Below are 19,791 nucleotides of genomic sequence, written 5' to 3'. Positions count from 1 at the left end.
CCATTTCTGGTTTTTTTTCCACCTCTGTCTTTTTCTCATTTATGTTGATCTGTGATGTTTCAACAAATGATCCCTTATCAAAACCTGATCTCAGTAGAAGAGGTGAATCTCTACCTTCATATAAGAGAATCATTTATTGTGTTTATGGTACTACTTGGGCTTCCGTCGTGGCCCAGGTGGTAATGAATCTGCCTGCAATGCAGGAGACCTGGGTTTGATCTCTGGTTTGGGACGATCCCCTGCAGAAAGAAATGGCAACCCACTCCAGTATTCTTGCCTAGAGAATTCTATTGACTGAGGAGCCTGGAGGGCCATGGTCCATGGGATTGAAAAGAGCTGGACACCACTGAGGCACACACGCACACACAGTACTACTTCTCCCTAAGAGTTACAAATAAATGAATCTCTAATTGTGGAATTTGGAAATTACAAAAGCTGGGGTAGAGAGTTGGAGAGCTGAAGACTGACGAAAGGAATTTAGAAAGTTCCTTTTCTTGGTTCTTGGCGCTCACCATGGAAGTCCCACTTACTTTTCCTGTTGTTGATATATGCCTTCCAGTGACTGTCAGGATGCCCCAAGCAGACTACATCAAGAATAGTTATCCTATTTGTTCAGGCTTGCATACTAAGAAAAAAAAATAGACTCTATTTTTAGATCAGTTTTAGATTCACAGCAGAAATGAAGAGAACATACATATTGTTTGCAAGTATCCCTTAACTGTCCTCCACTCTGGCCTGCCCACCAACATCCTGCATCAGGGTGGGACATTTACTCCAACTGATGAACCTACGCTGACTTATCATCATCATCTGAAGTTCATAGTTTACATTAGGCTTCACTCTTGGTGTCATACATTCTATACATCTGGGCTAATATAACAGGACATTATGGCTTCATACAAAATAGTTCTCCTATCCTAAAATCCTCTGTGTTCTGCCTATTCATCTCTCCCTCCCCCAACCCCTGGCAATCACTGATTTTTTTTTTTTAATATGGAGCATTTTAAAGTCTTTATTGAATTTGTTCCAATATTGTTTCTGTTTTTTTTTTTTTTAATGTTTTGGTGTTTTGGCCACGAGCCATGTGGAATGTTAGTTCCCCAGTCAGGGATCAGACCTGCACTCCTGCATTGGAAGGCAAAGTCTTAACCACTGGGGAAGTCCCTGTCACTGGCCTTTCTACTGTTCCCATGGTTTTCTGTCTAGAATGTAACATAGTTGGAGATATACAGTGTGCAGCTTTTCAGATTGGCTACCCTCACTTGGTAGTAATAAGGTTCTTCCATATCTTTTCATGCTTGATAGCCCATTTCTTTTTAGTGATGAATAATATTCCATTTTCAGGGTGTATCAGTTTTTATGTCTAGTTTACCTAATTAAGTATATCTGGTTGCTTCCAAGTTTTGGCAGTTGTGAATAAAGCTGCTGTGAACATCCAGGTGCAGGTTTTTATGTGCAATAAGTTTTAAATGAAGTGTGATTGTTGGATTGTATGGTAAGAGTATGTTTATAAGAAACTGCCAACCTGTCTTCCAAAGTGGTTTTACCATTTTGTATTCCCACCAACAATGAATGAGAGTTCCAGTTGCTCCAAACTCTGGTCAGCTTTTGGTAGTGTCAGTATTTTGGATTTTGGCCATTCTAATAAGTGTATAGTATTACCTCATTGTTTTACCTTGTAATTCCATGGTTACATATGACGTGGAACATCTTTTCAAATGCATATTAGCCATCTGTGTATCTTCTTTGGTGGAATATATGTTTAGTACTTTTGCCTATTTTTAAATGTGGTGTACATTTTCTTACTGTGAAGTTTTAACGAGTTCTTTGTATATTTAGAATAACAAGTCTTTATCAGCTAAGTCTTTTGCAAACATTTTCTCCCATACTGCGGCTTGTGTTTTCATTCTCTTGAGACTCACATTTCTATATATAAAAAATAGTTTCTTTTTCATGTTCATTTACTTCCTGGTTCCTGAGAAGCAGCCAAAAAAGTGGAGGTGAAATGAAAAGGACATTGTGTTCTGGTACCCATGGGGTATGGAGATCCTAAAATGTACAGTTTATTTCTTGTACCTTTTAGCTTCTGAATTATATGTGTCGCATCACTAGCAGCTTATATAGAGAAGCCAAGGAATGGGGTGTGTGGTCTCTGGGACCAAATTTGCTCCCAGGGATTTCTGCTGTATGTTTTGGAAGTTTAGGACTTTGTTGTTTTGGAACTTTCAGATTACAAATCTGTGTTTCTGTGCCATACTGACTGCAGGATCAGCCTTGTCTCACAGACCTAGTTATCAATAAAATGAATTAATTTCTCCGGTGTGTATTCATATCATTGTGGTTTTAATATCAAATACTTTTTATGTACTATTTGCATATCTTCTGTTGTGAAACTTAAATATTTTGTACATTTAAAAATGAGTTGTTTTCATATTATTGAGTTGGAGGAGTTTATTATGTATTCTTATATAAGTCCTATGTCAGAGATATATATATGTGTGTGTGTGTATATGCACACATGTAGATAGATACATAGATCTAAAACAACCATTTCTCCTTTTATCTTTACATTTGCTTAACAGTATCTTTGGTAAGCAAAAGGTTTTAATTTGGATAAAGTTCAATTTATCATTTTTTTTCCTCTTATGATTAGTGCCACAGGATTGAAAAAGTTCGGTTTTCATTGCAGTTAGAAAAGGCAGGAAAACCAGAGATCAAATTGCCAACATCTGCTGGATCATAGAAAAAGCAAGAGAATTCCAGAAAAACATCTACTTTTCTTTATTGACTACACCAAAGCCTTTAACTATGTGGATCACAACAAACTGTGGAATATTCTGAAAGAGATGGGAATGCCAGACCACCTGAGCTGCCTCCTGAGAAACCTGTATGCAGGTCAGGAAGCAAAACTTAGAACCAGACACGCAACAACAGACTGGTTCCAAATTGGGAAAGAAGTATAATAAAGCTGTATATTGTCACCCTGCTTATTTAACTTATATGCAGAGTACATCATGATAAATACCAGGCTGGATGGAATCAAGATTCCTGGGAGAAACATCAATAACCTTACATATGCAGATGACACCACCCTTATGGCAGAAAGCAAAGAGGGACTAAAGAGCCTCTTGATGAAGGTGAAAGAGGAGAATGAAAAGCTGACTTAAAACTCAACATTCAAAAAATGAAGATCATGGTATCTGGTTCCATAACTTCATGGCAAATAGATGGGGAAATAATGGGAACAGTGACAGACTATTTTCTTGGACTCCAAAAAATCACTGCATATGGTGACTGCAGCCATGAAAGTAAAAGACACTCCTTGGAAGAAAAGCTATGATTCATCTAGACAGAAAAGCAGAGACATTAATTTGTGGTCAAAGGTCCCTCTAGTCAGAGCTGTGGTTTTTCCAGTAGTCATGTATGGATGTGAGAGTTGTACCATAAAGAAGGCTGAGTGCTGAAGAATTGGTGCTTTTGAACTGTGGTATTGAAGAAGACTCTGATGAGTCCCTTGTTCTGCAAGGAGATCAAACCAGTCAACTATAAAGAAAATCAACCCTGAATATTCATTGGAAGGACTGATGTGGAAGCTGTTCCAATACTTTGGCCACCTGAAATGAAGGGCTCACTCACTAGAAAAGAACCTGATGCTGGAAAAGATTGAAGGCAGGAGGAGAAGGGGACGACAGAAGACAAGATGGTTGGATGGCATCACCGACTCTATGGATATGAGTTTGAGCAAGCTCCGAGAGTTGGTGATGCACAGGGAAGCCTGGTGTGTGGCAGTCCACAGGGTTCACAGAGCCATACATGACTGAGCAACTGAACTGAACTGGTGATTAGTGCTTTTGTTTTTCCTATCTAAACAATCTCAGGCACCCCAAAGTTCAGAAAGATATTACCCTACATTCTAATCTAAAAATTTAAAGTTTTTATTTTTCATGTAAGTCTTTTCTGAGTTTTTTGTATGGTGTTAGATTAAGGTCAAGGCTTATTTCTATACACGTGACTATCAGTTTTCTATTATCATTTACTGACGAGACTATCCTTTCCTTGTTGATTCACCTTGGCACTTGTATAAAAATCAATGGCTCATGTACATGTGCTTCTACTTCTGGACTCTATTGTTTATTCCATTGATCTATGGAATATCCTTTTACCAGTACCACACTGTCTTGATCACTCTTTTGATTACTTAGTCATAGTGTAAGACCTGTAACTTTGAGGCTTATGTTTCACAATTGTTTGGGGGAAATTCTGGTTCACCCAAGATTGCATAACCATATCCCTCTTAACTCATTCCCTTTACAAATAAAAATCTCTGCACAAAACACAGTTTTGAGCAGAGGAAGTTTCTGAAAGGCAGAAAAAAGAGGATGCGCTGTCTAGAGATTTCAGGACTTAAGGAAGAACAGATGATATGTTTCTGAGCTTTCCTATAACTTCTCATATATCTTGAATAGGGAGTTGAAGAAACCTCCAACCCAGAACCGCCAACAGGCACAGACAAAAAGCTCCCCCAAATCTCCCAAAACCAATAACTCTCTTCCTCCTTGTCAAAGAATGGGAAAAAAGGTGGCCTAACAACAAAAGCATTTTGGGCCATAGCTTCCCTACTCCATCCAAACACTAATGGAAAAACCACAGCACCCTCTCCAACCCCTCAAAAATATAGACAGTGTGCTCCAATCCCCCAGTCTGTTAGCAAGGCTGAGTAGGAAGGTAATCTTCCAGTCCCTGCTCTGATTTTCACATCAGGGTAATGTCTGTAGAGTCCAGTGAGCTGATCCCATGCCCACTGAGCAGCAAAGGAATTAAGGAGACAGCGCAGGGCAGTGCTAGTTACCACTAGGTTGAAACAAGAGAGACGAATCCACAGTTATAGTTGGGGACATTAATACCCTATTTTTAGCAATTGACAGAATTACTAAACCTAAAACTGCTCCAGCTATTCTAGGTCCTTTGTCCTTTACCTATAAATTTTGAATCAGTCTTTCAATCTGCATAAAAGCCTACTGGGATTTTAGTTGAAATTATATTTATCTATAGGTTACAGATATATAGATCAGTTTAGGAAGAACTGACTTCGTAATATTGAGTCTTTCGATCTGTAAAGTGTTATATCTGTCCATTTATGCAAGTCTTTAAATTACTTTTGCAGCATTTTACAGATTAGTATATAGGTCTTGTGCACATTAAGTTTATTTTCTATTTTTGATTGCATATTAAATAAAATCTTTTTAAAACGAGAATATCTTTTTGAGCCTTCCAGATATTTTTGCTGGATATAGAATTGGGGGCTAATATTTTTTTTGTTTGTTTCACCTCTCTAAAGGTATTAGTCCATATTTTTCTTTCCTCCATAGTTTCTGATGAGAAGTTCACATTGATCTGTGTCATTGTTTCCCTGTGTGTAGTGTGTCATTTCATTGTACCTTTTCAGGATTTTCTGTTTCTTTTTAATTTCCAGCAGTGTCAGCATAGTTTTCTTCATGTCTATTCTTTTTGGGGTTTGCTGAACATCTTTAATATGTATATATGGTTTTCCCCCAAATAAGAAAATTTTAGGTCACTATCATTAAGAAATTTTTATGCTGTCTGCTCTCTCTCCTCTCTCCTTCTGTAATGTCAAATACATGTTAAACCCTGATGTATTGCCGTAAGTCCTTGAGATGCTTTTAATTTTTTTCTCCTGTGTTCTTTTATCCCTGTATTTTCCATATTGGATGATATCTATTGATTGATACTCAAGTTCACTGACTTTTATCATCTCAATTCTGTTAAGCTCATCCAGTATATTTTTAATGTCAGATATTCTATTTATCAATTCTAGAATTTCTCTTTTTTTATAATTTGTTTGTCTACCTTTTCATTCATTATGGGCATATTTTCCTTTACTTCATGGATCAGGATTATAATACCTTAAAAATGTTTGTCTGCTAATTCCAACATCTGAATCACTTGAGGGTTTGTCTCCATTGTTTGTCTTTTCTCCTGGAAATTACTTGCATTTTTCTTTTTCTTTGTATGTTTAGTATTTTAGATTGTATCCTAGACATTGTGAATTTTAATTTATGAAGACTTTGATTTTGTTATATTTCTCCAAAGAGAGCAGTAGTTTTGTTTTTTTAGGAGGCAATTACCTTATTGGACTCAAACTATGATCTCAGTTTTTTTGGCCCTAGTTCACATTACAATTCACTTCTTATATCCTTAACTGGATTTGTAGGCAGTCTGTCCACTTATACAAATTTAAGGGTTAAGCAGATATGGGGGATGGATATATACACAGAATTTGTGGCTCCCCCTCTCACGTGTTCTCCTTTTTGGGCTTATACTCTCACTTCCCAGCAGCTGTGTTGCCTCAAACTTTGCACTCTATTTCTTTGGTCCTAAAGTCTGTAGATTGTCTCTCAAGTTGTAGGCATCCTACACAAGGCTGGTTGCAGCCTCTCATCAGACGTAAGGCCATAAAAGAATGGGATATGCCTTTAGTGCCATATTCTTTCTTCAAGTGTCAACTCTCCTCCATAATCTGATTCTTTTTGTTCACAGTCCAGTATTTTAGGTAATTTTATTGTTGTTGTTTTTTTGTTTTTATATATTTTTCCAGGATTTATTATTATTATCTTTGGAAGACTCAGTCCAGTAGGAGCTTATTCTGTCAACCTAATCATAGTATTTAAAATTTTTAAATCATAGTATTTAAACTTTTTAAAAAATCCATTCAACATAATTTTTAATGCTAGCAAATATAATTATAATAGATTTTTATAGAGTTGTGTGCTGAATCCTTGCTGAATTTATAGTTTCAGTCACTTTTTAATAGATTCTTAGTGCATTCTGTAGATTCTTGATGTGATATCAACCATCATTCTAAATTTGGAACATACCATCATACTGTTCCTTAACCTTTTAATGTCTGTAGAATTTTTAATAACATCCCTTTTTAAAATTCCTGATAATGGTAATTTGTGTCTTCTCTCACTTTATCTTGAAGAGTGCTGAACTTACACTATCCATAACAGGCTTTTAAGAGTGTTGAAAATACTGGATTGCAGTCAGGGAGAGGGTGTCACCTTGGGCTAGGCAGTTCCAAGTAGCCAAGGGCAATGTCCAGTTAGGGACCCAGCTGTGAGCTGTTAGCAGTTAATGTTCCCAGCAACTGGGGGATGGGTCCATCGATCCAGAAGAAGAGATCTTGGCAGAGAACAGCATTATCCACTTTGGAAGAGAAAACACATTTCGAGTGTGAGATAAGTTTGAGCAAAAGCAGGGTGTTAAGTAGCAAGAGATTTGCAGAGACAGTATGAAATTGGGCTTGATGAGGGCCAAGAGGCAGAGAGGTAAATGTGGAAAGGGCCCCAAATTATGCCCAGCAACTTGGGTTCCCTGGGCCCCTAAGGGCCAAGGAAACTAGTAATGTCTGTCCTAGGAACCATGACATGTCTGCCCAACCAATGATATCAACTTTAGTTTTTTTGTTTTTAATCTTTGCCATCTAAAAATTTATTTATTTGGCTTTGCCACATCTTAGTGGTGGCATGAAGGATCTTTGATTGTGGCATGTAGGATCCAGTTCCCAGGAATCAGACCTGGGAACCCTGTATTGGGAGCTTGGAGTCTTAGCCACTGGACCACCAGGGAAGTCCCTAAACTACTTTCTAAAGCTGATGGTTATCTTGTGCTGATGGGCACCTAGGCTAATGGAAGTGGATACATATTTGTACTTACTACAGAATAAAACCTTTCAAAGCATAGGTCTCCAGTGACAAATTAATAAAGGAAGCCTTTGGTGGTAAAAAGTTGGAGGTCTGGCCTGGTGCATCAGGTGAAGGCATTTTGGTTTAAAGTCAGCAGCAAGAATATACTTCTAGGTTTCTGACCAAGAGAGTAATTCTAATGTACTATCAAACCTTAAGTAAATGTAAATTTGTTATTGCATAGTATCAGTTCAGTTCAGTCTCTCAGTCGTGCCCGACTCTTTGCGACCCCATGAATCGCAGCACGCCAGGCCTCATTGCATAGTATAGATAGGTTTTAAATAAAGAATTCTCTTCTCTTAAAACACATCGGTAAGCCTTTCTTTATTGATATCATTTGAGTATCCCCATGCAATTATAATATTTATCATTCTCATGATAAATAATTTTCATTCACAGATCATCCAGAAGTGAGTGTGATACATGGATGTAGTTTCTTAATTTTCTCCCCAGATTCCAATTACTCTTCCAAAGGGAGATGTGTAGATCTTTTTCATCCTGATGCTGCTTGGAGCAGAGTCCATTTCTGGTCTCCCACCTTTCCTCCTTCAGTTCAGTCCAGTTAAGTCGCTCAGTCATGTCCGACTCTTTGCGACCCCATGAATCGCAGCACACCAGGCCTCCCTGTCCATCACCAACTCCTAGAGTTCACCCAAACTCATGTCCATCGAGTCAGTGATGCCATCCAGCCATCTGATCATCTGTTGTCCCCTTTTCCTCCTGCCCACAATCCCTCCCAGCATCAGAGTCTTTTCCAATGAGTCACCTCTTCGCATGAGATGGCCAAAGTACTGGAGTTTCAGCTTCAGCATCATTCCTTCCAAAGAACACCCAGGACTGATCTCCTTTAGAATGGACTGGTTGGATCTCCTTGCAGTCCAAGGGACTCTCAAGAGTCTTCTCCAACACCACGTATCAAAAGCATCAATTCTTCGGCACTCAGCTTTCTTTATATTCCAACTCTCACATCCATACATGACCATTGGAAAAACCATAGCCTTGACTAGATGGACCTTTGTTGGCAAAGTAATGTCTCTGCTTTTGAATATGCTATCTAGGTTGGTCATAACTTTCTTTCCAAGGAGTAAGCATCCTTTAATTTCATGGCTGCAGTCACCATCTGCAGTGATTTTGGACTTAATTACTCAAAATTATTAACGCTGCTTGCCTTCCGAATCTCTTCCTAAGAATATATCTGAAACTAAAAGAACAAATGCTGGTTAACAAGAGAGGGTAATCTGTTCCAGATCGATCTGCAGGTTTATTAGCAATCAAAACTCTAAACTCTAGGAAAATGCACATTTTAATTAGCTAGTAAATGTACTTTCTTACAGATGCTCACAAATCTAAACCCCAGATCTCTCCAAAGCAACTCCCTGCATCTCTTTTGCCTCCTGGCTACTCACCTGGGTTTAGGTGTCTTCAGAATTGCCACATAAAATAAGAATCAAACTCTCCATCTTTTCCCTTCTGTGTTCACAATTTCTCGCCACCTCTGTTCCTCAGTTTTGTTCACCACCCTCATCCAACCAGCTTCAAGTTTCAGTGTCATCTGGCTTCCCCTCTCCGTTGCTCTTCACATCCAATTGCTCAGCCAGCCGTGATGATTCTACTAAGAAATCACAGTCACTTTTCTATTCTGTTTCATGTGTGTTCTCACATCCCTGGAGCATACCCTCATCACCAAGACCCAGAGACTACATTAGCCTCCTGACCCCTTTCTTAAAGATTTCTGTTCTTCAGTCTTTCTAGCATGGTGACAAAACATTAATTTTCTGGATCATGTCATGCCTATGCTCTAAGTTCTTTAATGAGATGTATTTCTCTATAGTCCTCAATCTTCTGACCCCAACCAACCTTCTGATCCTGTCTCTTTCTCTCCTTCCCTTTTATGCTGCCCACCTAGTTTTGTCCACTTTCTAGACATGTTAATATACTTCCATGTTTTGTCTTTGGTCTTCCCTTGTATAAGAGTCTCCACTCCCATAGGAGAGGTGGGCTCCACTGCTCATCTGTAAATGATTTTTCTAATTTTCAACTGTTGGCTAACTTCCTCTTGTCCCCATGGCCTCTCTTGCTCCACTTTGTCTCTCCTCTGAACATTTAGAATCCTGATTCTCTTTGTCTTGTTTTTGTTGTTCAGTTGCTAAGTTGTGTCTGACTCTCTGCAACCCCATGGACTTCAGCACTCCAGGCATCCCTGTCCTTCACTATCTCCTGGAGTTTGCTTACACTCATGTCCTTTGAGTCGATGGTGCCATCCAACCGTCTCACTCTCTGTCACCCAGTTCTCCTCCTACCCTCAATCTTTTCCCAGCATCAGGGTCTTTTGCAGTGAGTCGGCTCTTTGCATTAGGTGCCCAAAGTATTGGAGCTTAAACTTCAGCATCAGTCCTTCCAATGAATATTCAGGATTGATTTCCTTTATGATTGGCTGGTTTTGATCTCCTTTCTGTCCAAGGGACTCTCAAGAGTCTGCTCCAGCACCACAATTTGAAAGCATCAATTCTTTGGCTCTTAGCCTTTATGGTCCAGCTCTCACATCCACACACTATTACTGGAAAAACCATAGCTTTGACTAGATAGACCTTTGCTGGCAAAGTAATGTCTCTGCTTTTTAATATGCTAAGTTGGTCTAGCTTTCTTCCAAGGAGCAAGCATATTTTAATTTTGTGGCTGCAGTCACCATCTGCAATGGTTTTGGAGCCCAAGAAAATAAACTCTGCTACTCTTTCCATTGTTTCCCCATACTTGCATGAAGTGGTGGGACTAGATGCTATGATCTTCATTTTTTGAATGTTGAGTTTTAAGCCAGCTTGTCCACGCTCCTCTTTCTCCTTCATCAAGAGGCTCTTTAGTTCCTCTTTGCTTTCTGCCATTAGGGTGGTATCATCTGCAAATCTGAGGTTATTGGCAACCTTGATTCCAGCTTGTGGTTCATTCAGCCTGACATTTCATATGATGTACTCTGCATATAAGTTAAATAAGCAGGGTGACAATATATAGCCTTGATGTACTCCTTTCCCAATTTTGAACCAGTCCATCATTCCATGTCTGCTCCCAGTTCTAACTGTTGCCTCTTGACCTGCATACAGGTTTCTCAGGAGGCAGGTAATGTGATCTGGTATTCCCATTTCTTTCAGAATGTGCTACAGTTTGTTGTGATCCACACAATCAAAGGCTTTAGTGTAGTCAATGAAGCAGAAATAGATGTTTCTCTGGAATTTATCTGCTTAATAGTTAAGTGTACATTACTTATTCTGTTAGTTCTACTTTCTTAGTGAAGAGAGTTAAAAAATGTTATGTTAGATATAACTGTGACCCCGTGTTGGCCTTCAACTGAAGGTGAATCTCAGGCTGATCCTTCTCTTTTGTGGAACAACAGGAGAAGCTGAAAAAGGGAAGAACTCCCTCTACACAAGGTCTGTGGGTTGGGAGGGTAGGCTGCAGAATTTTAGGAGAGAGGGCTGGGGAGGAGAGGAAGAGAACCAGGGTGAGGATGGGTAGAGTAGTTGATCCGAGAGATTTGGTAAGAGAGAAATAGTTTGAGGGAGGGTTTTAGCAGTACAGAAATAAGTCTTGTTATGTGCAGCATGGGACAAAATTTCCTTTACACCTCCTCAAGAGATCTTCAATAAAGACTTACAGTACTTTTACTGAAGATTGATGTTTCTCATGAAGTCAGATTCTGCTTCATTTTTTGTGTGCTAAGGACTGAATATGTCCTCCTCAAATTCACATATTGAAGCCATAATCCTTATTGTGATTATTTAGAAATGGGGTCCTTGGGAGGTCCTTAGGATTAGATGAAGCCGTGAGGGTAGGGCACCCATGTTGGGGTTAGTGTCTTTATAAGAAGAGGAAAAGAGAGAGATTGCTCATTCCCTGCCACATGAGGGCTCAGAGAAAAGACTGTAAACCAGGAAGGTGGTCCTTAATAGGAACTGAATCAGCCAGCACTCTGATCCTGGACTTCTGGCCACCAGAACTGTGAGAAACACAACTGTCTGTTGTGTAAGCCAACCAGTCTGTGGTATTTTGTTACAACAACATGAACCGACTAATACAATGTGACATTGTGTTGTGATAGGCTTTCAGGTGAGGACCAGAAGGGCTAACTTTGCATACACACACACGCGGGCACACACACACATATTCGTATCTAGTCTGTAAATTATTTTGGAACATTATCTTTGACTTCTTAGTATCTCATACGATGCAGTGGAGTAGTGTAAATATAAGAATCCCCTTGCTACCCTGGCTGTTTGTCTTTGGCAATCCTGGACCTCTGTGCCCCTCTTCACCCAGTTCCAATAGATCTGAGATCTATCATGGTCTCCAGGGGCCTCTCCCAATGAGGTGTGTGGGTCCCAGTGACCACGCAAGGAGACACATTAGGGTTTGGGAAGAAGAGAACATGAAGACACATGCACACAGTCACACAAAATCATCCTTTAGGATTTTAGCTTTTTGTATGTTTTATAATGTACATGCCAAGTAGAATAAGCATATAGTGGATGCTTCTTGGTAATTACAGTATTAAAATTAAAATCTCCTTTGAGAGAATGTAGTTAAGGATTCCCAAAGAAGAATTTGCTTCAGGGAGCTGGTCACTTTAGAAATACTGATTCTGAGGGCCTGTCTCAGTCTTTCCACCTCAGCCTGGAGCGTGTTAGGGGCAGGAACGTGAAATTTAATAAACTCCCTAGTTCATCCTGAAGCAACCCCCTCATGGTTCAGTTTTTCACTGAAATCTAACCCCTCCTTTTCTTGAAGAGGAAAGTGACTCTTGAAGGAATAAAGTGACTTGCTAAGGACACAGCAGATTTGTAGCAAAGTCCAGACCCATGTCGTCTGTCTTCTAACCCTGTGCTTGTTCCATCTCACATAAAACATGGTTGAATTTCAAGCTCCAAGCATAGCTTCCTAGCATTTCCCAGACTCTCTCTTCACCCATTCTATCACTCTGGATGCTTCCCAGGGGTTTATTATCTGTGGAAAGATATCCAGAATGATGTCATTAATATCATTGCTAGCAGAGTCATGCAGAAACTGAGAACGTTCAAGCTGCAGCATGTTATGTTGCACAAATGACTTGATTTCCAGATGGAACTCACAGGGGGCAAAATTTTAAAACCACTAAGTCATGTTGATTGTGATTAGCAATGCAAAAGCATGTGAGCTTTTGAAGATGTGAGAAACACAAGAGGAGGACTTCTCGCAAACCTATTTTCAGCATAGGTGGAGTCAATGCATAGTAGCCCTGGCAATTACAATAGAGAATTAAGAAGAAGGAACAGCTTTAGAGAGTTTGCCAATAGATTTGTTATCTCTTTCCGTGGAACAAATTACCTCAAAATTTAGTGACTTTTAACACCACACATTTATTATCTCATGGTTTCTGTGGGTCACCAGTTGGGCACTGCTTAGCTAAGTGCCTCAGGCTCAGTGTCTCTCACAGCTGCTATCAAGGTGTTGGCTGGGGTTGCAGTCTCAGCTGAAGACTTCCAAGCTCACTCAAGTGGGTGTTAGCAGAATTTAGTTCATCCAGGACTATTAGACTGAGGGCCTCAGGTCCTTAATGGCTGTTGGCCTGAGACCTCCCTCGGGTCCTTGCCATGGACCTCTCACAGGGCAGTTCAGAACATGGTGGCTGGCTTCCAGCAGTCTGAGCAGGCAGGAGAGCCAGAAAGGGCAAATAAGACAGAATCCAGGGTCTTTTTGCAGTTTAATATTGGAAATAATGTCCCTCCCATCAGCCCCGCCATTCACCAGGTCCAGCCCACATGCAAGGGGAGGGGATTACCCCGGGGGTGTGAGTACCAGGAGGTGGGGCTCATTGGGGGCCATCTTGGAGGCTGCTGACCATGCCTTTGGGAGGACTAGGTGGAGATACCCAGCAGGAACATGGACATCTGAGTTGGAAGCTCTAGGGAGATATCTGGGCTGCAGATACAGATCTGGGAGTTAGAAGCATTTTATGAGCAGGAGGTGAAATCATGGGAATAGATAAAGTCAGCCAAGAAGAACATTTTTTTTAAGGTATTCACTAATTAGTACTATCTACAAATTGTTAACTTCTTAGAGAAACTTCAGACTGAAAGTAAAAACTAGAATGTGTAGAAAAAGATGAATGTCACCAACCAAAGCTACTTGTCACTCCTAATGTGATTAAAACTTTCAGACTAGGCCATAAAAATCTGGGCTGGGGCATGTGGCTTTTCCTGTTATGATTAGAATATTATTAAGATTCTGAGAAGAAGCTCATTCCCCCGAAAAACCCCATAAAATAGGTGACTAATTGAAAATTGGAAGGTCTCCTGATGAAGAAAAATAGTCCAGTTCATTTTCCATCAGTTTAAAGCTACAAATCTCATGGATCTCAGTGTTTCCAAGTTTGGGGTAGTGAATATTATAAATATTCATATAATTTGATTAATGGTAGTCATTTACAGGCTGATTCCCACAGGCTCACGATACACCTCCCCTTGGTAAACACCCAGCCCAGGGCGTGTCACAGAAGCCTTGGAGAGCTAAGAGTATGTCACAGTGAAGGATGAGGAAACACCTCCTATGTCCCCTTTGGCCCATGATCTTTTCTCCCTCTGTGCCTTTGCCTCATGCTCATTTCTTCCTTCTGGAATGTTCTACCCAGGCAGTTCTATGCAGCCAAATCCTACCCTCCCTTCAAGGCTCTGCTCAAATTTTGTCTCTTCTACTAAGGCTTTCTGACTGGACCACCCCACCCCACCTCCCTCCTCTCTGGACTCCTGCTTTGGTGCCACTCATTTTTGAAGACTAATGGCTGGAGCCACTTTCTCTGCTTGCTTTTATCTTACTCATCAGGGGTTGGCAAACAATGGCTTGTGCAGCAAATATGTCCCCAGTGTCTGTTTTTATATGACTTGCACTTGCAGAGTTGTTACTGCATTCTTAAATTGTTGAGAAAGCTTGAAGAATAGTATTTTGTTTCATGCAAGAATGATATGAAATTCAAATTCAAAGTCCATAAAGTTTTATGTTGGTCAATAAAATGCTTGCGGAAATTTGCTCTCTTCTGCCTCTCGGCCCACAAAAGCTTAAAATATTTAGTATCTGTCACTTTGTGGGAAGTTCGCTGACCCCTGCTACAGGCACTCAATTCCTGCCTCCTGAGAGAGGGTGTAGCCCTTCCGGGAGGACACAGTTCTGATACTTCCTGGTGGCTTCTGCAGAGTCTATCATGGTCTGGAGCACAGAGCTGGTGTTTAGTAAATACTGTTGAATGGAGCTGAGAGGGAATGTGTTTTTAATTTGAGATGGATACAATGTTATGTCCTTTCTTGCTGTCCAGGCCTTTTCTTTATTCCCCTCTGCTGTTGGGCTGGTATCTGTTATGTCTGGTAGAAAAAATGACAGGGAATACCAGGGTGGGTCACAGAACTCATGGAAAACACAAATGAAATGAAGTCTGGGAACCAGAGGTTTTGTTTTGGGTGGAGAAGAACTGTTTGCTTTGGGGGATTGAGGTAATGAAAGTTATTTCAATAACATAATTTAACAGTTGTACACGCTTTCTGCCAGAAGTACAGCTAGGCAAACCTCACCCAGGGACCCCATCTGCAAAATGAAAAGGGTAAACTCTGAGTGCTAAGCAGAGCACAAAACTATAATACACACCTTGGTTCTACTATGTTAAAATACACCATATGGTCAAAGACTGGAGGGGAACTGAAGAAATACAGATTGTTGTGTTAGGGTGATAGGATTATGGGAAAATAATTTTTAAAAGAACCCTTTTCTTTAGTGGCTAAAGTATTTCTACAACAAACAAAACTTCTGAAAATGATTAAAATGAAAAAAATTTTTTTAATTTATTTTTTTTATGAAGCATAGTTGGTTTACAGATTATGGCAGTTTTATGTATACAACAATTAAAATGAAAAATTCTATTCTTTCTCTGTTGTGAAGTTGTGAAGTCACTCAGTCGTGTCTGACTCTTTGTGACCCCATGGACTAGCCCACCAGGCTCCTCCATCCATGGAATTTTCTAGGCAAGAGTACTGGAATGGGTTGCCATTTCCTTCTCTAGCATGCAAAATTTTCACCTGTTTCTTTTTTTTTTTTGCTCTTTTTTACCTTCCCCCTCTCTAAAACATAATTTTACAGTGAAGTGGGAATGTCTTAGGATCCTGAATATAAATACAGACACAAACATGTACAAATAAAAGAGACATTGATTTATATAATTTTAGACTGTTCTCAATTAAACTCTAAACTATCTAAAACACTAAGTGAGAAGAACATTACTAACCTTCCACTTAACACAGGACCTGCACAACCAAGGCTTAATCAACGGTAGTTGTCACTATAAAGCCCTATTTCTGTGCCCTAGATCTTGTGATTCCTCTAGACAGAAAGGGCATCTCCGTCATGGTTGAATCCTTATTGTCTGACATAATGTCTGGCACACAGTGCCTGGCTTTCAATTAAAATGGTTAAGTGAGTAAATAAACAATAATTTTAAAAAGTGGGGGGATATAACATGGAGGTACTGTGCTAGTAAGAAGGACTAGTTTGCATCTGCTAATCCCAAACTCCCGATCCATCCCGTTCCCACTTCTGTCCCCGTTGGCAAGCACCCGTCTGCTCTCTACATTGGTGATTCTGCTTCTGTTTCATAGATAGGAGAAGGCAACTTAATTCTGCCTTTAGTTCTTTTTCAAGCCAAGCCCCATTCATTCATATCATGTCCCAAGAGGGAGTGATGGACACAGAAGCACAACCAGGCAATGTTACTCTGTCTGAGGCTGGAGGGTTTAGGCCTTTCCTTAACACACAGAGTGATAAAGAAGCCTGAGGTGAGGTTTTGAAGTAGCCATCATATCACCCTCTTGAAAGTAAGTTAGTGCATCTCTTTGTTCATTCAACAAATGGTCTTTGAGTCCCTGTCATGCACACGGAATTGTTCTATGTGATGGGGATGTAGGAGCTAACAATGGAAGCAGCGAGGCAGGGAAGTTGACTATAGTATCTCTTAGTATCCTTTCACTTCCTAGGAGATCTCAGTGATTGCTGCATGGAATAAATGGAGCTCTCAAATAGGAATGCAATAGGTTCAGATTGCAATGAAGCTCCATGGGTGAAAACCTTGGCTTCCCAGAAGACATCAGGGAAGTTTGAATGGATGCAGGGAGTGGCTCCAGTCTACCACAAAGATTTAACTGAGATTTTGTGACAGATGGATGAAGTGATGAAATGAAAAGTACCCTTAACTTGTTGTAAAAGACATTGTTTTGAATCCAGCCCTGACTCTATTTCTAGTTCTATGAAAATAAGCAAATTTATCATATTTCTGAATGTGATTGTGTTCATCTATAAAACTGAGACAGAGCTATTTCCCCACAAGTTTGTATTAGTGATCTATCCCTGTGTACTAGACTGTCCTAATAATTAAGTGGCATAACACTGTCATGAAAAGTGTGTGTGTGTGTGTATGCTTAGTTGCTCCTTTGTGTCCGACTCTTTGTGACCCTTTGGACTGTAGCCCACCAGGCTCCTCTGTCCATGGCTCTTTCCAGGCAAGAATACCAGAGTGGGTTGCCATTTCTTTCTCCAGGGGGTCTTCCTGACCCAGGGATCGAACCTGTGTCTGTCTCCTGTGTCTTCTGCATTGCAGGCAGATTCTTTACCTGCTGAGTCATATATTTATTCTGTAAATTCACTGGGCAACTTTTCTGCTGATCTGTTAGGATCACATGTTGTTGTTGTTGTTCAGTCACCAAGTCATGTCCAACTCTTTGCAATCCCATGGACTGCAGCATGCCAGGCCTCCCTGTCCATCACCATCTCCTGGAGTTGGCCCAGGTTTATGTCCATTGATGCCATCCAGCCATCTGACTCTCTGTCACCCTTTTCTCCTTCTGCCTTCAATCTTTCCCAGCATCAGAGTCTTTTCCAGTGAGTTGGCTCTTTGCATGAGGTGGCCAAAGTACTGAAGGACTGCCTTCAGTCCTCCCCATGAATATTCAGGGTACCTTTAGGATTGACTGGTTTGATCTCCTTGCTGACCAAGGGTCTCTCAAGAGTCTTCTCCAGCACCACTGTTCAAATGCATCAATTCTTCGGCTTTCAGCCTTCTTTATGGTCCAACTCTCACATCCATACATGACTACTGGAAAGACCATAGCCTTGACTATATGGACCTTTGTCAGCAAAGTGATGCCTTTGCTTTTTAATACACTGGCTAGGTTTGTCATAACTTTCCAAGAAGCAATCGTCTTTTAATTTCATGGCTGCAGCCACCATCCGCAGTGATTTGAGCCCAAGAAGAGCAAATCTGTCACTGCTTCTACCTTTTCCCCTTCTATTTGCCATGAACTGATGGGACCAGATGCCACGATCTTAGTTTTTTCTAAAATTGAGTTTTAAACTGGCTTTGTCACTTTCCTCTTTCACCCTCATCAAGACTATTTAGTTCCTCTTTGCTTTCTGCCATTAGAGTGGTATCATCTGTATATCTGAGGTTGTTGATATTTCTCCCCACAATCTTGATTCCAGCTTGTAACTCATCCAGCCCAGCATTTTGCATGATGTGCTCAGCATCAGTTAAATCAACAGGGTGACAGTAAAGAGCCTTATTGTACTTCTTTCTCAATTTTGAACCAGTCAGTTGTTCCGTATAAGGTTCTAACTTTTGCTTCTTGACCTGCATATAGTTTTCTCAGACAGGTATTATGGTCTGATATTCCCATTTCTTTAAGAGTTTTCCACAGTTTGTTATGATCCACACAGCCAAATGCTCTAGCTTAGTCAATGAAACAGAAGTAGATGTTTTCTGGAATTCCCTTGCTTTCTCTATGATTCAATGAATGTTGTCCATTTGATCTCTGGTTCCTCTGTCTTTTCTATACCTAACTTGTACATCTGGAAGTTCTCAATTCAAGTACTGCTGTAGCCTATCTCAAAGGATTTTGAGCATAATCTTACTAGCATGAGAAGCGAATGCCATTTTCTGATAGTTTGAACATTCTTTAGTACTGCCCTTCTTGGAAACTGGGATGAAGATGGACCTTTCCCAGTCCTGTTACCACTGATGGTTTTTCCAAATTTGTTGACATATTGAATGCAGCACTTTAATAGCATCATCTTTTAGGACTTTAAATAACTCTGCTGGAATTCCATTACCTCCACTAGCTTTACTGGCAGCAGTGCTTCCTGAGGCCCACTTGACTTCACACTCAAGGATGTCTGACGCTAGGTGAGTGACCACACCGTTGTGGTTATCTGGGTCATTAAGATCTTTTTTGTACAGTTTTTCTGTGTATTCTTGCCATCTCCTCTTGATCTCTTCTGCTTCTATTAGGTGTTTACTCTTTTTCCCCTTTATTGTGCCCATCTTTGTGTGAAATGTTCCCTTGATATCTCCAGTTTTCTTGAAGAGATATCTAGTCATTCCCCTTCCACTGCTTTCCTCTGTTCTTTGCAGTGTTCTTTGAAGAAGGCCTTCTTGTCTCTCCTTGCTATTCTCTGGAGCTCTGCCTTTAGTTGGGCATACCTTTCCCTTTCTCCCTTGCTTTTTGCTTCTCTTCTTTCCTCAGCAATTTGTAAGGCCTCCTCAGACAACCGCTTTGCATTCCTGCATTTCTTTCCTTTGGGATGGTTTGGTCACTGCCTCCTGTACAATGTTATGAACCTCTGTCCATAGTTTTCAGGTACTCTGTCGACCAGATCTGATGGCCTTGAATCTATTCATCACCTATGTATAATCATGAGGGCTTTGATTTAGGTCATATCTGAATGGCTGAGTGGCTTTCCCCACTTTTTTTAGTTTAAGCCTGAGTTTGGTATAAGGAGGTGATAATCTGAACCACAGTCAGCTCCTGGTCTTGTTTTTGCTGTCTGTGTAGAATTTCTCCATCTTTTGCTGCAAAGAATGTAATCAATCTGATTTTGTTATTGACCATTTGGTGATGTCCAAGTCATCTCTTGTGTTGTTGGAAAAGTGTATTTGCTCTGACCAGTTCTTTCTCTTGGCAGAATTCTG

Source organism: Capricornis sumatraensis, chromosome 2 (genome assembly GCF_032405125.1).
Source record: "Capricornis sumatraensis isolate serow.1 chromosome 2, serow.2, whole genome shotgun sequence".
Classification (NCBI taxonomy): Eukaryota; Metazoa; Chordata; class Mammalia; order Artiodactyla; family Bovidae; genus Capricornis; species Capricornis sumatraensis.
Note: the sequence above shows the minus strand (reverse complement) of the source record.